Source organism: Columba livia, chromosome 1, assembly GCF_036013475.1.
Source record: "Columba livia isolate bColLiv1 breed racing homer chromosome 1, bColLiv1.pat.W.v2, whole genome shotgun sequence".
NCBI classification, from domain to species: domain Eukaryota; kingdom Metazoa; phylum Chordata; class Aves; order Columbiformes; family Columbidae; genus Columba; species Columba livia.
In genome coordinates this window covers 99,642,892-99,658,827 of record NC_088602.1, presented here as the reverse complement: position 1 = coordinate 99,658,827, position 15,936 = coordinate 99,642,892, and the positions used below count along the sequence as shown (strand labels likewise).

Below are 15,936 nucleotides of genomic sequence, written 5' to 3'. Positions count from 1 at the left end.
AGCGCTCCGGAATAAAGCGCCGTTCATGGGGCCGTAGCCGGCAGTGCCCGGCTCTGCGGCGGTATCGCTGTGTCCCGGGGGATCCCGCGGGGCTCCCCACAGCCTTCCCCAGTGCGAGGAGCTCCGGCTCGGCGCACCCCACCCTCGCCCTCGGCATGGAGTAAGGGAGGGCGCGGAGGGAAGCCGCGAGCTGCCTCCCCGACACCGAGGGAGCAGTAGCCCCCAGAGACGGGGGAAGGGCTGCACCCCCCACCGCGCGCCCCTCTGGGGGCGGCCCCCTGGGATGAGAAGACAGAGCATCAGCCGCCCGCGGGGAAGCAGGGGCCGAGCGGCGGGGATCGCGAAGCCCGCAGGGCAGGGCAGCGCCGCGGGGCCCCCGGGCGGCCCCCGAGCGGGCGGCGCTGCCCGGGTTCAGGCGGTGGCAGGCGTTGTTTTCCTCGGAGAGCGGAGGAGGAAATCTCCGGGTTTTTAATGAGGGGGTGCAGGAGGGCTGAGCGCTGGGATTACACGGCGCGGAGACAGAGCTGCGGGCTGTGTGTGCGCGCAGGGCTGGTAGTCTCCGCCCGTCTGCCTGCTAATCGCACGTTTTCCGCTGTTAAAAAGAAACAGAGACGCTGTGGCCGAGCCCAGTGCTGTCTCTGTGACTGTGACATGAAAAGATGGCGCTCTCTCCCCTCCCCCAGCCTCTCCCTCGGCTTACACTTCCTCCCCAACAGCTTTTGCCTTCCAGTTTTTTAAAGCCCTGTTTTCTCCCTTCCTTCCCCTCCTCTCTCCCGGCCGGATACCACCAGCTTCCCAGCCGATCGGGGGGTCCCTCGCTTGCGACGATTTTTTTTTTTTAATCTCTACCTCGCTATTTTCGCCTCTCCCTTTTCTTGGAAACCTCGATCTCCCTTCTCTTTATGTCTCGCTCCTTTGTGAACTTCTGCAGCTAATGGGAGGCAGTTCGCGGGAGGCGGGGGGAGAGATGAGAAAAAGGGAGGAGGGGGTTACCCAGCCGCTTCTTCCCCCTTCCATCAATTTCCTTCATCTCCCCTGAGGCAGCTGGGGTAGGAAAGCGAGTCGGATCGAGGTGTGCGCCTGTCGAGGGCGCAGGATCCGGGAGGAGTCTGGCCGCGTCGGCGACCTGGTCGCGCTGTGGCTGACCCCGCCGCCGAGGGAGCGTCCGCCGAGGGAGGCCCTGGGGGAGCCGTGCTGGAGCGGCTGCAGGCATCCCCGGCGGAGGAATCTACCTGTCTAGAGATGTTTTACGATGCTGCGTGCACTAAGGTGGTCCAAGCTCCCGGAACGGGTCGCGGGACTGGCCGCGGCCCCTCTCCGAGGCAGGAGGGCTCTTCTACCGCCTTCCACCTCTCTCCTAGCGTTCATCACCAGACCGCTCCAAGTGCTAAGTTGTTGGGTTTTTTCTTTTTTTTTCTTTTTTTCTTTTTTTTTTTAAGCCTGCAAATTAAATTCAGCGCCGCTCTCTCCTATTTTCGTGTCTGTTATGTTAATTGCACTTAGTGCTGGGGCGCTGCTCGCCAGGGATGCATGAAGGCCTCGGAGATTAACCGCAGGCTCCTATTCGGACTTTTTTCTCAGCAGCGAGTTGCGAGGCGCTGCCGAGGAGTTCGCACGATTCTGTGTCCTTTCGGGGCGTGCTGCTGCCGGCCGGCCGCTCTGAAACCGGGGCCAGCGACTCAGAGTGGCAGGGGCTCCCTGTCCGCCTGCAGATCTATTTGCGTAAGGATTTGCATTGCGGGAGGACAGGTATTTTTCCTCCCCGTGGATGGCAAAAATGCAAAATTAGCGCCACTGTTTCCAGGCAGAGACGCCACGATTACGTGATCTCGCTGAACCTGTCCGTTTTGCTTTCTGGAGCAGGGAAACTGGACACTTTTATCAATGACTCCTGGAGCCGTTCTCCCGAGTGCCCGCCGTGTTTATCGCCATCTAACCCCAGGCAGCTCGCGAGTGCCGTGTCGCAGCCCCTGCCCTTCGATATCCGTGTGGCCAGCTGCGCCCCGCAGAGTTACTCAGCCTCTCTAGAATTAGTGGGCATGTATGGCCTTCCTAGACTCGTCCTTTCTCCAGCACCTACTTCATCTTTTCGTTATCAGGGGACAGAGTGTGGAGTGACTGAGCCTAATAAGTTGTCCACTTGTTCATTTCAGGAGCATTGATTTCTGGTTCCAAGGCACTCTGTTCTAGCACTGGCTACAGCTGCAGGGCATTTCGCAGCTGGTCCTTCGCCTAGACAAATATCAGCGAGAATGTGAGCGTTATTAGCCACATAAATAAATCATTAACGTGCACACAAATGTTATTTTAGCATAACTTCCAAGGAGAAAATATCCCGGCGGGGCGGCGCATTGCGTTGGACCGGCCTCCGCGCAGCCTCGCCGGTAGCGGCGGGCCGGGGGTCGGCACCCCTGCGGCGCGGAGCCGGGAAGGAGAGTCACAGCTCCCCCGCTCCCGATTGAACATTAACAGGGCCGGCCCGCCGTGGCACGGCCGCGGGACCTTGCCTCGCAGACCTTTGTCTGCTCTCCTGAGGCCGGGCGGGGACGGCGGGCGCTTTTCTCCGCAAACGCGACAGCACTAATGAGATTACCGCCCGGCTGGCCGCAGCTGATGTTTCGAAGCGCCGAGCCCGCGGGCACAGCCCAGACCAGCCGCTGCGCCTCGTTAACACGGAGCCCACGGCAGAAACGACGTTTGCTTTTGGCCTCCCGCGAAGGGCTGCCGGCTCCCCCCGTGCCCGTGCCCGGGCGGCGGGGAGCGGGGAGGAGCAGCCGCCGCCTGGGCCGCGCTCGCCCTGCCCCGCGGAATCCCACGGGTGCCAGTAAAGCCCTGCCTGGGAGCCCTGCCAAGGCGGTCTCGCTTTGATATTCCGCACCACGGCCGCTCCTCCGCTTGCTCCTAATCACGCAAATGCGAGCTTGCTCCGGCACTCTCCGTAATAAACACTGAGCGTATTTCGCCGGGCTCCCAACGTAAATATTGTATCGGAGGAGCGGGGCTGCTGTGCTGGAAAGCTGAAATCTTCCACTTTTTCGCACTTAGCAACCGACTGAAGCGTTGTGCCCTCCCTCCCCGAACCAGGCTCGGTGTGATTTACTTTCTGGTTGCGATGCAGATATTCACTTGTCAGTTCAAGGGCAGGACAGAAACTGTGCAAGCGGAGTCTTGTGAACGGAGATCTCCCATTTACGAGATTCTACTCCACCACCAAAAGCCGCCCTCCCGCATCTTTGTTCTGCATACAGTTGTTTTTATCTCCCCCCCTCCGCCCCAGCGACATCTCCATCCGACCCTTCTTCCCACCTCTCACTCTTCAGATGGATTCCCAGTCTTTTCCCGACTGACCCTGAGGGAGGCGGCGGGGAGGGGGGAAAGGGAGGGAGACCTGGAGAGGTTGATGATGACTGACAAGGCAAATGATAAGAGCCGAAGCGACAGCAAAAGCAAACAGAAGTGGTCTCTGCTCTCTCGCAGGGCCCAGCCCCGTCCGCAGCCCGGCGAGTTGTGCCCGTGCCATGAAAGCAAGGTTGGCCTCCGCAGGCAGCCCGGCTTCTCTGGGGCGAGATAAACACATTTCGGTCACGTGGCGAGCCTATACGGTGCCATACTCCTATTTGCCTTCCTCGCTCGCTTTTCACAATAACATGTCATCCGACAGCCAGCTTTGAGGCTAACCTCACCTCCCTGGCTCCCGGCCAGCCGGCCCCGGCCGGCCATGCAGGGAGAAGCCGCCGCTCCCCCGGGAAGGCTGCACCCCAGCCTGGGGCTGGCTGCACCCGATCGGGAGCAGGAGCCGGGGCTGACCGCATCCCCGGGACAGGGCGCGGAGTCAAAAACTGTGTCCCCGCTGAGCTGCGTATGGGGTTTCGCCCGGGGACCGCAGGTGTGGGGCGTGTGGGGGAGGTGTTGGGTTCGGGGTGGGGGGGAGCCTCGCATAGCCGGGAGCGACCAGCCGGGCGCGGAGTGGACTTCGAGCACAGGTGGGAGGCCCGGGCATCCCCTCCCTCGGAGCAGCAGCGGCGAGCCCTGTCGCCCCGAGCACCGCGGCCGCCTGCGACAGCCCCGTCTGGTTACGGGAACAATGAGCCACCGCGGGCGCGCCCGGTGCCTCCCCACTGCCGGGGCCGGCCGGGGGCAGCGCCGCGGGGCCGGCGGTGCAGGCGGAGGGGGAGGCGTGCGGGGGGAGCGGGAGGTTGGAGCCGGCCAAGTGCCTCCCCGCCCGGCGGAGCGAGTGTGCCAGTTAATCCCTTTATCCCCACTCGCTGGTGGCGGTGCAAGCCGCCGGGCCGGGAGCCACCCGCCAGCCGCCCGGGGAGGCGACGTGCTGGCTCCGCGGCGCAGATGTCGCCGGGTGGGAGCAGGGAGCCGATCCCCACCAGCACCACCTTCACAACAGCAGCGAAGGGGACGGGGGGGGGCGGCCTCCCAGGGACCTGGGAACAGCTCGGCCGCGCAGCGGGGAGAGGTCGGTTCCCGCCCTTCGGAATCCCCGAGAGCTCCCTGCCGTCGGGCACCGGAGCTATGCCCCATCACCCCGCCCAGCGCCCCGCGGCCTCCGTAGCCCCGCTCCTGGGCCAGGCCTCGCTGTCTCCACGCATCAGCATGGCCTGCAGCCTCCCCTCTTCCCGGCTCTCCCAGGCGAGGCGAGGAGCAGCTCCCGGTGCGGCGCCCAGGTTGGCCAGCCGCCCCTCGGCTGTCCGTGCTCCGAAATCCGGCAATTATGCAAATACACGGGATGCTCTCTGCTTTGATCTGAACTTCCTCGGAATGATCCCTTCTCATTACGGAGCATGAAAATGCCTCTCGGACGTGTAAAGTGAACTACAGAGCCCCTTTCATCCCCTTTTGTTACCCGCACTGGGCTCGTCTCTCCAGCCCCGCATTCCCCAAACGCCGGGAAATTGGAAGGAAAAGGGCTCCCGGGGGAGGCGGCGGGACGTAGGAGCAGCGCGGGCCGCTGGTTGTCATGGCGAGGCCAAGCGTCTTTCCAAGTTATGTGCGACTAATGGGTTTGTGCCCCGCTCGGCTCCGGGTTCACCTTTCTCCCCACTGCTCGGCTCCCCGCCGACCTCCCCGCCCGCGCCCCGGGAGACAGCGGCTCCCCCCGCCCCGGCCGCCCCGCGGAGCAGCTCGCCCAGCCCCGATGCCTCGTCCCTCTGATTCACTGCCTGCATATCAAACACCGCGGGGTTTAGAAGCGAAGGCGGATGGGGGAGTGAGGACTCCCGCTGACTGGAGCCCAGTCCCTGAGCGACTTTAAACTCCACCTTTTGTTGCGTTCCTTACCACCTCTTGTTTCAGTTTTGATAGCTGAGACTAACGAGGCACTGAATGTATCATAGGTTTAGTACGTTTGCGCAACCGTGGATATGATTTTTAAGACTCCCAAGAGCCATGACTGAATTTTTTGTTATCTTCTTACTTTTTTTTTTCCTTCTTCCCTTCGAAGATATATTAACAAAGTTTGTGCTATCTTGAAAACTACTCCTCCAGTGTAAAAAAAACATTCTGACCATTTGCTGGAGGCCATTTTATGAAACCTCAATGAACTTAATAGCTTGTATAATTTCAGGAATACCAGGTGTCTCCTTAATTCCTTTTCCCTTTCCCTGTCATTCATTCAGACAAGCCAGGAGCTCTACAGGCCAAGCGCTCGTTTGACAGACAATGGATTCCCAGGTACCTGAGGGGCCGGCATTAGAAAACGGATGGACTTCCCTGCTCTGCTCATGTACGGTGAGGAGAGATAGCCTGAAACCTATCTGTGAGACTGAGGAATGCACATGAAGAAGGGCATGGAGTAAGGGGGCTACCCTAAGTACGTAGGTTGCTTATTTTGTTTTGCTGGAATTCGCAATTTCATCTGGAGAAATATTGGTAGATGCAGCGTTAATGAAATTGTGCTGCTGCAAAACAAAGCTGAGCAAACAGAAGAAGGCAACTTGTTTGAACTGTTTTTAAAATGTTGTCATGTTTATCAACAGCTGCTTAACTCTGATGCCTAACAATCTCTCGGAAAGGAAGTTTTATTAATGAAAAAAAGAAAAGGCAATCCCCCTACCTGCTTAAAATTAAATTATTACAGTTTATAATGCATTCATTCAAGACCTTCAGTAATATGGGGGCTCAGGGCACTTGAAATACCTAGTTCATACATGTTTTTAAACCAAGAACGGACCATTGTGATCAGCTGGTCTGACCCGCTACATACCATGGGCCAATGAATTTCAGCCAGACGTTCTTGTATCCAACTCATAAATTCTGGCTGAGCTTTTAGCCTGGCATCCAATCTTGCTCTGAAGACGTTTAAGTAACAGAAACTCACTGCTTGCCTCAGTTGTTCCAGTGGCTATGTCCCCTCACTGGTTTAAAAAAAAATGCACCTATTTCTGCTCAGAATTCAGAGAGCTTCATTTTCAAACATAGGATCTCATTATGCCTTTGTCTGCCACATTAAAGAGATCTCTACTATCAGAAATCTCCCCATAGAGACACTTAGGGCACTTAAAGACTATGATCAAACCAAGTCATAGCCTCCTCTTGGATAAATTAATAGATGGGATTTCTTTAGTCTTTTGCAATAAGATGTGATTCCCACACCCCGAATCACTCTTGTGGCTCTTTTCTGATCCCGTATTAATTTGCCAATGCACTTTTAACATGCAAACACCACAACAGAGCCGGACACAGTATTCCAGCAATGGTCTCATTCACGTCAGAAGTGTTAATGGCATCATTAAGTTCACTTGTTTAAAACCCTATGCAGATTACCTTTATAGATAGCCTCAGCAATATGGACTTTATTAAAACCCCATTTAAAAAGTCGACTGTTTTCATGCAGACTAGTGTTGTTCATCAAATTCACAACGCTGAGCATCGCTCGACCAAACTGCAAAGCTAGCTTAGTTTTTCTGTCTGGGAATTTTTCAGTGCTTCATCAGCCCTACCTAGCTTTCAGTAGGACTTCATTTTTTTTTTCTTCTTTTGTCTGAAAGAGGGAACTGCTGCATATTCTCACAGTGTCACTGGCCCTGGCTGTGCACTAATAGAGAAGCTTATACACATAGCTCCACTACACCATTCCCTCTTTTCCCTTTTCCTCTCCTGCAATGCAGAAACCCCAGTTAAGTTCCAGGAAGTCGAGGGGTAATTCAGTCATTTCAGTGGCCATGGTGGGGCTCAATTTTGCAGCACTCCTCTCCAGACAGTTCACAGCTTCCATGAGGGGTCCTTTAACCATGGAACATGGTCTGCTTCGTGCTGGGGGTTGGGTTTCTCCTTCATGGACACACATGAATGTCTGCTCCAAAGGACAGACAGTAAGCAAGGCAGAGCTGTCCCACTAGATACCAGATGAAACATGTCCTCTGATAAAGAAAGAGGAGCTGTCCTTCCTCTGGCCATCTTGCTGATGCCCATCCGATTTTCAATCTATCTCAGCTTCTGTGACAGCCTTGCTGTGCAAAGGCAGTGTGGAACTGCAGGATCTCGGAGGACTAAGCTCCGTGTGTTACAGAAGCATTAACTACACTGCTCCAGTATCTTCCCAATCTCTGATCTTACCGAGCTACACCAGGAAACGCCACATAGAGTGAGTGCCATTGCACTATGTGCTACAAACGTGGACTCTGTTCTGCATGAGATGTGGTCTGAGTTGTAGCTGAGATGCCCTGGATTATTTGGGTGAGACTGGCACCTGGTAGTCTCAGCTGTAGCTAGGTCTGCATTGTGCCGAGTCTTGTATAACGAGCGTGAAACAGTCTGCAGCCCAAAGATCTCTTTTCGTATCATTTGTACCCTCAAAAGCAGAAAATCATGTAGGACAGACACAGTCTTGGAAATGGCTTGGCCTCAGCTTCATACATGGTCTCTGTACTTCCCAACAAGACTCATATTTGAGCAACGGTCCTTTATTTATTTTCCTACCAATTATAGGTCTGTTTCCATTGTCCCTGTTGGAGATTCATGTTAATCGTGATGTCATGGTCATGCATCAGACCAAAGGTGCTTTTCCCACCAAAGGCAATCAGACTGGCCCATAGTGTCTTCTAGTTCACTCAGTTCCACAGACTGTTCCTGCTGACATCTCTGCCCTAACAGGGGTCATGGTATGTGCTGGAGGTGAGGTGAGCGTAGTGGTCATCTTTTAGTGGGAAAGCAGCTACGGCCTGCCAAGGAAAGCTGTTCCTCATATATTAGTGGTTCTCCGTCTGCACAGACGTGATTAGGGGACTCATACACTACTTATTCTGCTACTGCCTCCAGGGACATGGTGCCAGTACAGTGTAAAGCCTGTGTAGTTATGCTTTAGCCCTGGGGTGAACTATGATGAAGCTCACACTGTTTTAGAGGACCTTGAAGCTGCTGCTGCAACACCCAGAGAGGCCCAGCCTGCATAAACCAACACCAAGACAAGAGCAGCACAGGATTAAGGGTTAAATTGCTTTTGTGTATATGCCCTGCCTCCTGGTCTATGCCACACAGTTGCACCACAACCACCCCTTTAAGCTTTAATTATCCACAATGAAATTATTTTTCCCATGACACATGGCACAGCATTCACGTCCTACTAGTAGCAGCCCTCCCTTCGTTTATACTTTCCACGTGCCCTCGTTTTACTATGAGTCAGACACACTTGCCCTCTCTTCCTATGACTTACACTTTCCTGCCTCAGAGGACACATATATCAGAAGATACATCTGGTGGCCCAGTTTATGGATGTCTTCTCGTACAATTGGCATCACCCCTTTCCAAAACCACTGCTAGATAGCCATTGAGTTCAAATCAAATTCTCCGTTAGCTCCAACCATGAAAAAGCAAGCATAGGGAAGTCACCTTTGTTGTAACAAAACACCCTTGAATTGTACGTAATTTTAGTAAGCAGCATATTATCCTCACTCGCCGTACCAAAATGCAATTTATAATTTAAAAAAGCAATAACAATTCAAACCATCAGACTTGCACAGCTTTGAGGGACTGCTTACCGCAGGATGGGATTGCTTCTCTTCTTTCTAATTTACCTGCAAGCGCACATCACCCAGCAGCTCGTGACAACCTGCTCTTTCTTCCTTCCAGGCTGCTGCAGCCAACAGTATTCGGGTCTGAGTGGCTGTTTTGGGGTCTGCTCTCCTCTAACCCTCCGAGGGGTTTGTCATTAGTTTTCATGGAGAGCAGAACAAGGCTGTATGTGGAAAACCAATATTGACATTTCCTTGTTTAAATATCATACATCAGAGGGGGGTCACGGGAGCCAAGGCCACCAGAAAGGGTTCCCCCACAAGCTATTATTTCCTTTTAAAAAGCACCAGGGACCCAGCAGTCTCTGCTGGGCCTCACACCCGCACGTCTGCTCTTCTCTGTGAGCTGGCTGACTGCTGCCACTGCCACTTAGCAAATACAGATGTTCAGGTCTTTTTCTTTCACTGTGGGTCTCACTCATTGCTGCGCAGAGCCCTGGTACTAAATGAATGCCTCATTTAAGCCCTTTTTTTCAAGGCTATACAAAATACACTGTTCACGCTCACCTCAGTCTTCACTTGCAAAAATCTACAGCAGTTTCCTATAAAATGGCATTCAAACTTATTTTAAAAATTAATTGAACCAATACATCAACAACTTTCATGTTTTCAGAGCCTGCACAGCCCTCGCCTGGGAAATGAGAACTGCGGGAGGGTAATTTTGCATTTAAATCAATGGAGCTCTCTTTCCTGACAAAGGTGCCTTCACACTTTGTAAAGCCAAGCAGTCCTACCGGGGTTCAGAAGAAGAGAGCCCGTTAGGTGTCCTGCACCTACAGCACACCCCATCTCCCTGCCGGGAGCTTCCTCGGGGGCTGTGGGGGTGTAACCCCCATATTGCACCACCCAATGCAATGCCACTTTGGGGTACTTCCTGTGCCCTGGTTCCATTCTCCTCCCAGTCATCCAAGCAACACCCTGCCTGCCCTGCCTTATGCCTCACGTTTTCCCCCTGTTCCCCACATGAGAGTACTTCACTTGGAGAGCGTGCAGGTTATCAAGGTGAGATTGGATGCTGAGCTAGTAAAAAGGGTGTTTGGGGACTGCTTGGAAAAAGGACCAGGGAAAGTGACAGAAGACATGCCCTTTTCCAGGGACAGAACAGCTACGAGATTTCTCTTTTAATCTAAAGCCCTGAATGGATTTGCTGCCAAAAGAAAGATAATCCACATTATGTAGAAACAAAATTATATTCACATGAACACACGCACACAAACGCACACTGTTCTCTTCTAACTGCAGGACACAGGCTTTGGGAGCGGTGGCCTCAGAGAGCCGCAGCAAAGGAGACCAAGGCTGAAGCCAGGAGCTTCCCTGCCTCACTGTACCACCAGCATGGCTCTCCTGATCAGCTGCCATTGTAGTTTTTACAGTTTTGCTTCCCTTTTTTGGGCAGGCAGACACAATCTGCCTCCTGTGCATACAGAGTGTCCAGCACACTAGAGCTGCTGACAGGTAATACAATACTTGCGAAGCTGGCAAGATAAAATACCACTAAAATTTAATGTGTGTCCATCCCTCCATTTATCTCTACATGTCCTGAGCCTTACCCTAGTCCAAAACTTCTCCCCGCTGTTTTGTGTTTAGATCATAGCCACAGTACATTAGACGATGCAAGGAAGAGTCATACCCTGAAGAGCTTACAAATCTAAACAGAGCCCAGACAGGCAGCATAAACAGAGGCTATAAGAATATGAAGAAATTGTTTAGGTGGTCATGTAGAGGTCTTTAAGAGATCTTGACAACAGGACTATTAAAACATTTTTCCCCTTCTCAGGAGTGTTCTGGAGGTGGTGAGATGCTAGGAAGTGGTGAAAAACAAAGACATCGTGACTTGACAAACTGTCACTGAATGAACATCAAACGTGTAAGCCCAGCTGCAAGAAGGGCTGCAGGCTGGTGGGGATGGGGTGCCTGCAGCCTGCTGTTGGTGGCAGGAAAGGGATGGGGCTATGCAGCAAGACTGGATGCGCCTGTGCTCCAAACTGAAGCAGCTTTCATATGCTTCGCTGTCCCTGCTAACTGCTCCAAACCATTGGGGTTTACCCGTTCTGCTTTAATAGTGCTCTTAATTGCTTTGTTTCTGAGGCTTAGCCATTGCTGCATAAGAGCCCTTCCAATGAGATTTTTAAAATGCCTTCGGGACAGCGAGGGACAGCAGCAGGAGGACTATCTGTACCACTTTGGTCTGAGACATTGGGACTTAGATCCATCCAGGCGTTAATTCAGTGAAAGCCAGACAGGATCAGGCTGAAACTGGCAATATGCGCTGTTGGAAGCAAATCCAATTCACATAGTTTTAAGCACATGCAAAACATTTTCTACGGGGACCTGGTGTGCTTTATAAGAGCGCTTGAGGGACCAGGTGACTTTTAGTGTGGTGGATTTCAGTAGTGTAACCAAGGTTTAACATCGTGGCCATAGCTCTCCCTGAGGTAGGGATGACAGCAAAGACCAAGCCAACAAGTTGGAAAGGGTTTTTTTCCTTTTCCATTGCCACTGTCTTTTTTTCCAGCTTCTTGTTATGTATACTGCTTGAAGAGAAAGCACAGTATCTTATCATCATGACACAAGCCTGTGTTTATCTCTCCCTGCTAAAATGCTGGCGAGAACAGCTCTGTGCAGAACCTATAGGGAGGTATGGAGACCCTGGGGCCATTTTTGCCTACTGCTTTTCAGGTTGCTGAAAAGTTTTGGTCCTACCTCCAGTCAGTGAACAATGAGGCCCAGGGCTAGAAACAGTGGTCACGTATAACACCTATGCTCCTGTAACAAGGCAGGGACCCGTCAACTACACCTAAACCCCATCAGGCCCCTTGTAAATGGGTTACAGCACTGATTTGCCACAAACCTTGCCCCAAATACGGAAGAAGCACCTTGTCTTAAGCCAACCTGAAATAGTTATGTAGACACACACATATCTGCTACTGTCTCACTCTTGCAATCTTCCTTCAGGTGCTTCCTTGCTGTGCAAGGGGGTGGCCCCAGGCCGTCACTCACATGTACCTAAAGGACTGTTTACCAGCCACAGCTTATATTCAGGTTTCCCCAGACAAGAGTTGTTACTCTGACATCCTCATGCACACATACACAGGAATCTTTCTGAACGCTGTGTGCATGGTGTTTTTCTCTCCCGCCCCCTGGCCAACCTAGGCTCGGCCTGGCCAGACACGTGCCACCCCACACCTGGTCTGCATGCTCTGCCCAGGGTCTGTCTCCATCTCCTGCTCTTTGCACAGCTCTGACACCAGCTGTGTCCAAGCACCAGAGCAACTGCTTGAGGTGCAACAACGGCACATGAGTCACTTTCCTCCTAGCCAGCCCTGTCTGCTGTGCTCTTTCTTGCTCCCAGCTCTTAAGCAGCACTCAGAGGTACAGGCCAGGTTACAGATTTTTGCCCCTCTCTGGCTTTTGGGCTTAGCAGCACTGCTTTGTACTCGGCACCCATGCTGTCAGCTCCCTTGCACAGGCTGGTGGCTTGCTGCTTTCTTCCTTCACTTGCCCTGCCATCTCTGATGCATTAAAGCCTCCCATGGGCCAAGGCGAGGACACACAGAGGGAGCAGTAGGCTCAGTGGGCCCAGGGGGCTGGGAATTTTTCCAGGGTGCTGGTGACAAGCATGAAAGTAGCTGGCTTGCTCTGCAAATCCAGGGCAGTTGGGAGCAGGGGTTCGCAAGTAGGGAGGTGCCACTTGTATAAACTGGGGCAAGGGCCACCACCAGGTTGGGGGCAAACCACCCTGGCTGGCTCCAGTCAGGCTCCTGTGGGACTGGGGCATGGCTCACTGCAGGGCCAGACATTGCTTTTAGCCCCATACTGTGTCTCCTGGAGGGCCTGCACACTGCTCACCGAGACATGTCCCATCCCCACAGACCTAGAGAGCTGTCCCCGTGGGACACCTGGGGCAGCCCTGCCCCACTGCTGCCACCCCAGGCCCCAGCCCCAACAGCACAGCCCTGCATGCCTCCCGTTGGGCTGTGAGGTGGTGCTGGCCCCCTGCAGCGGGTGTTCCACAGACTTCGTGATGTAGCCTAGATCAGCCCGAGTCACAATACTGGCAGTGCACATCACCCTGTCATGAGGAGAGCTCACGATGTCCAACCTGGCTGAGGGTAGGGGTGGGCTCCCGAAAACACTGAGTGTGTGCTTTGACTGCATAAAAGGTATTTATTTTGATTGTCCCTTGGCTATAACTTCCAGTGTTCCCCTTTGTTTTACAGCTGCTCAAGTTTACTTGCAGAATTAAGATAGATTTGGGGGGGAGGGAGAGGAAGGGGGTAGGAAGCCTTTGTTCTCCGGAGTGTGCTTGTCTTACTTTTGCATCATGTGGCCTGAGCGGCACCCCCTCCCAACCGTATTTACTCTATCTCGAGTGAGTCCTTTGAAGGAGAGGGCAGAGTCGTCGTTAACCCTGTGCGTGCCTGCTGGGCCCTCCGCCGGCAGAGCCCGCCTTCGGCGGGGCCACAGCGCGTTCTGAATCCTACTGCCGTGGGCGTCGCTTTGATGGTGTGTCCCCCACAGAAAAAGCCCCACAGCGCCCATGCCGCGGCCGGTCTCTGCACCAGCGGTGCGCACGGGGAGCCGGCAGCGGTGGGCCTCTCGGAGGGAGCCCGGGGATACCCCCTTGATCACTAGCAGGCTAGCCTGCTTAACACGAGGTTGGTTGGAGATGCCTATAAACTCGAAACAGCTGCCGGGCTTTGCTCTGGCCTGCCTGCTAAAATACGCCGATCTCCTTTTAATCTGTTTCATATTCACAAATTAAGCACTTAGCCTAGGTAATAAATCATGAGGCAGTTTACGAGGCGAGCAGGAGACAAACAAGTGGAAAGGGAAAACAATCGCCTAAAAGTGCATTCAATGTAAACGGCAAGACGCGCTGGGAAAACCCAGCCAGGGCTCCCCTGGGCGGCAGCAGCACCCTGCAGCCCCGGCCTAGCCTCGCCGGCGGCGAGGGGGGTCGAGCCGACCCCGGCTGAGCGGGCAGCGCCCGGACTTGCCCGCGCCGCGGAGCTCCAGTCGCAGCCCAGTCTCCCGCCTTTGTCTCCCCCGGGTACCGGCCGCCCGTACCGGTTCCACCTGGGAGAGACTCCCGCGGCAGCCTGCCTGGAAATAATGACTCGGGCTGGCGATAACCTCGTCTCGCACACACACACACACCAGCTTGGCCTCGGCTGGGCCGGGGAGGTGAGGAAAGGCATGCCGGAAAAAATAAAGTGAGGGCTCCCCTCACGCCGCAGCTGCTCGCAGAGCCCGCGGGGGACGTGGCGCTCCGCGGTGTCCCGAGCGAAAGAAGCCCGAAGAGGTGCTAGGGGCCCCGGAGCCCACATGCCTGGCCGCTTCGCTCCAGTGCCGCCGGGCACGGGGCGGGGGGGCAGCTGGAAAGTAACGATTTGCTTACGAGAGTTGCTTCCGGGCCCCCTTCCCGGCACGGCCGGTGGAGGGGAGCACCCCGGCTGGCGAGGGAACCCTACCTTGGACCACTGTAACACTCACCACGCGAAAGGGCGGCGCGGGTAGGACGGGGCTCCGGAGGGCAGGACTTATCCTGAGCCCCTCGGCTCCTGCGGCGGGAAAGGGGAACGGGGAGCCAGTCAAGCCTGCAACAGTGCCGGTCGGGCGCTGGTAGCGGGGGACCGGGGCGGTGCTGCCCGCGGCGGCAGCCCGGGACGCTTCGGTGCTTTCCCCGGAGGCTCTTCCCGGGACGGCCGCCAGCCCCCCCAGGGGACGCAGGCGGAGGCCCCAAGACAAAAGACCCGGCGCTAAGACCCCTCCTGGCAAAGGCACAGCCTGCCGAAAGTATTTCAGCAGAGACTTTTCTTCCTCCCCCGCTGCTCCCCCGGTGGGGCTCTACGCTGGGCCGGTGGCTCCGCGCCGTGCCGAGCCTTGGCAGCGGGGCTGCAGCCGGCTGCAGGAGGAGGTGCGCACAGAGGACGGTGTGCGGGGCAGGGGGGGAGAAGGTCGCCAGCATCCCCCGGGAGAGGTGAGGGGGGGGAGCGGTGATTTAAAGGGACTGCCGCGAAAGGGAGCGACACAGACCTGCGGCTGTCCGCCGAGTGCAATCTGCCGAGCTGCGGGTGCGAAGAGCGCTGTCAGGGGCTATTTATCTCTCGCTGGAGCGGAGGCTTCGGTCCCCGCATCGCCCGCCGGTAACAATGGCAGCGGCCGGCGGCTCTCCACGCGTCTGGGAGGCGGAATGGATGGCGGAAGATGCCGCCGCGCTCCGTTCAGACGGGCTCGTTCATGCATCCCTCTTGGCCAGAGCCTCTCTTTACTGCCGCTCCGCCGAGAGCTCTAGCCCGCTCCCCCCCCGCCTCCACCCACCCCACCCCCGCCCGCCCTTCCCCAATTTTCCATTTTCAGGACTTTGGCGCGGAGCCAGAAATGTCAGGAGGGGATGAAACTTGACACAGAGATCTCAACCCAGAGCGATTTCCTCCCCCCCCCCCCGCCTCCGTCCCCAGCCCCTAACTTAACTTGAAGATAGTTTGGCCATATTTCAGTTTGAAAAGAAGGGGAAATTGCAGGTCACTGGTGCATGGTCGGGCCGGGTGCATTTTTTTAATTTAAAACGGTAGACACCGAGGCCTGAAAAGCATCTGCAGCCCGTGCACTTAAACTGCTCCTCCCGGCCGCGGCGCGGTTAACCCCTGTGTGCCTCGGCCGCCAGCTTTCCCTGCCCGGGGGGACTTCGGCCCCGTCCGGGCAGCGAGCCCAGTGCAGAGCCGCGGAGAGGGGCCAGGGCAGCACACCCGAGCGCAGCACCACCCCGGCTCCCCCCAGCTTCGCCACTGCACTTCGGGGCTGAGTCGCACACGCCGGCAGGATGAGGCCCCAGGCACGAAAGAGCGGCCAAGCAACAAGCTACTCGTTGAAGGGAGCTTCCCCCCTGGCCCTCCCCGCTCCCGCCGTCTTG

General features: G+C 55.5%; 1 protein-coding gene across 1 annotated transcript in view; it reads right to left on the bottom strand.

Annotated features, from left to right (window-relative positions):
- BCOR (BCL6 corepressor) overlaps positions 1 to 15,311 on the bottom strand; it is an 82,269-nt gene extending 66,958 nt beyond the window's left edge. The window contains exon 1 of the mRNA XM_065070118.1: positions 15,060 to 15,311. The gene's annotated coding sequence lies outside the window, so the exon portion shown is untranslated. The remainder of the gene's footprint in view (positions 1 to 15,059) is intronic.
- Positions 15,312 to 15,936: the final 625 nt, after the last annotated feature.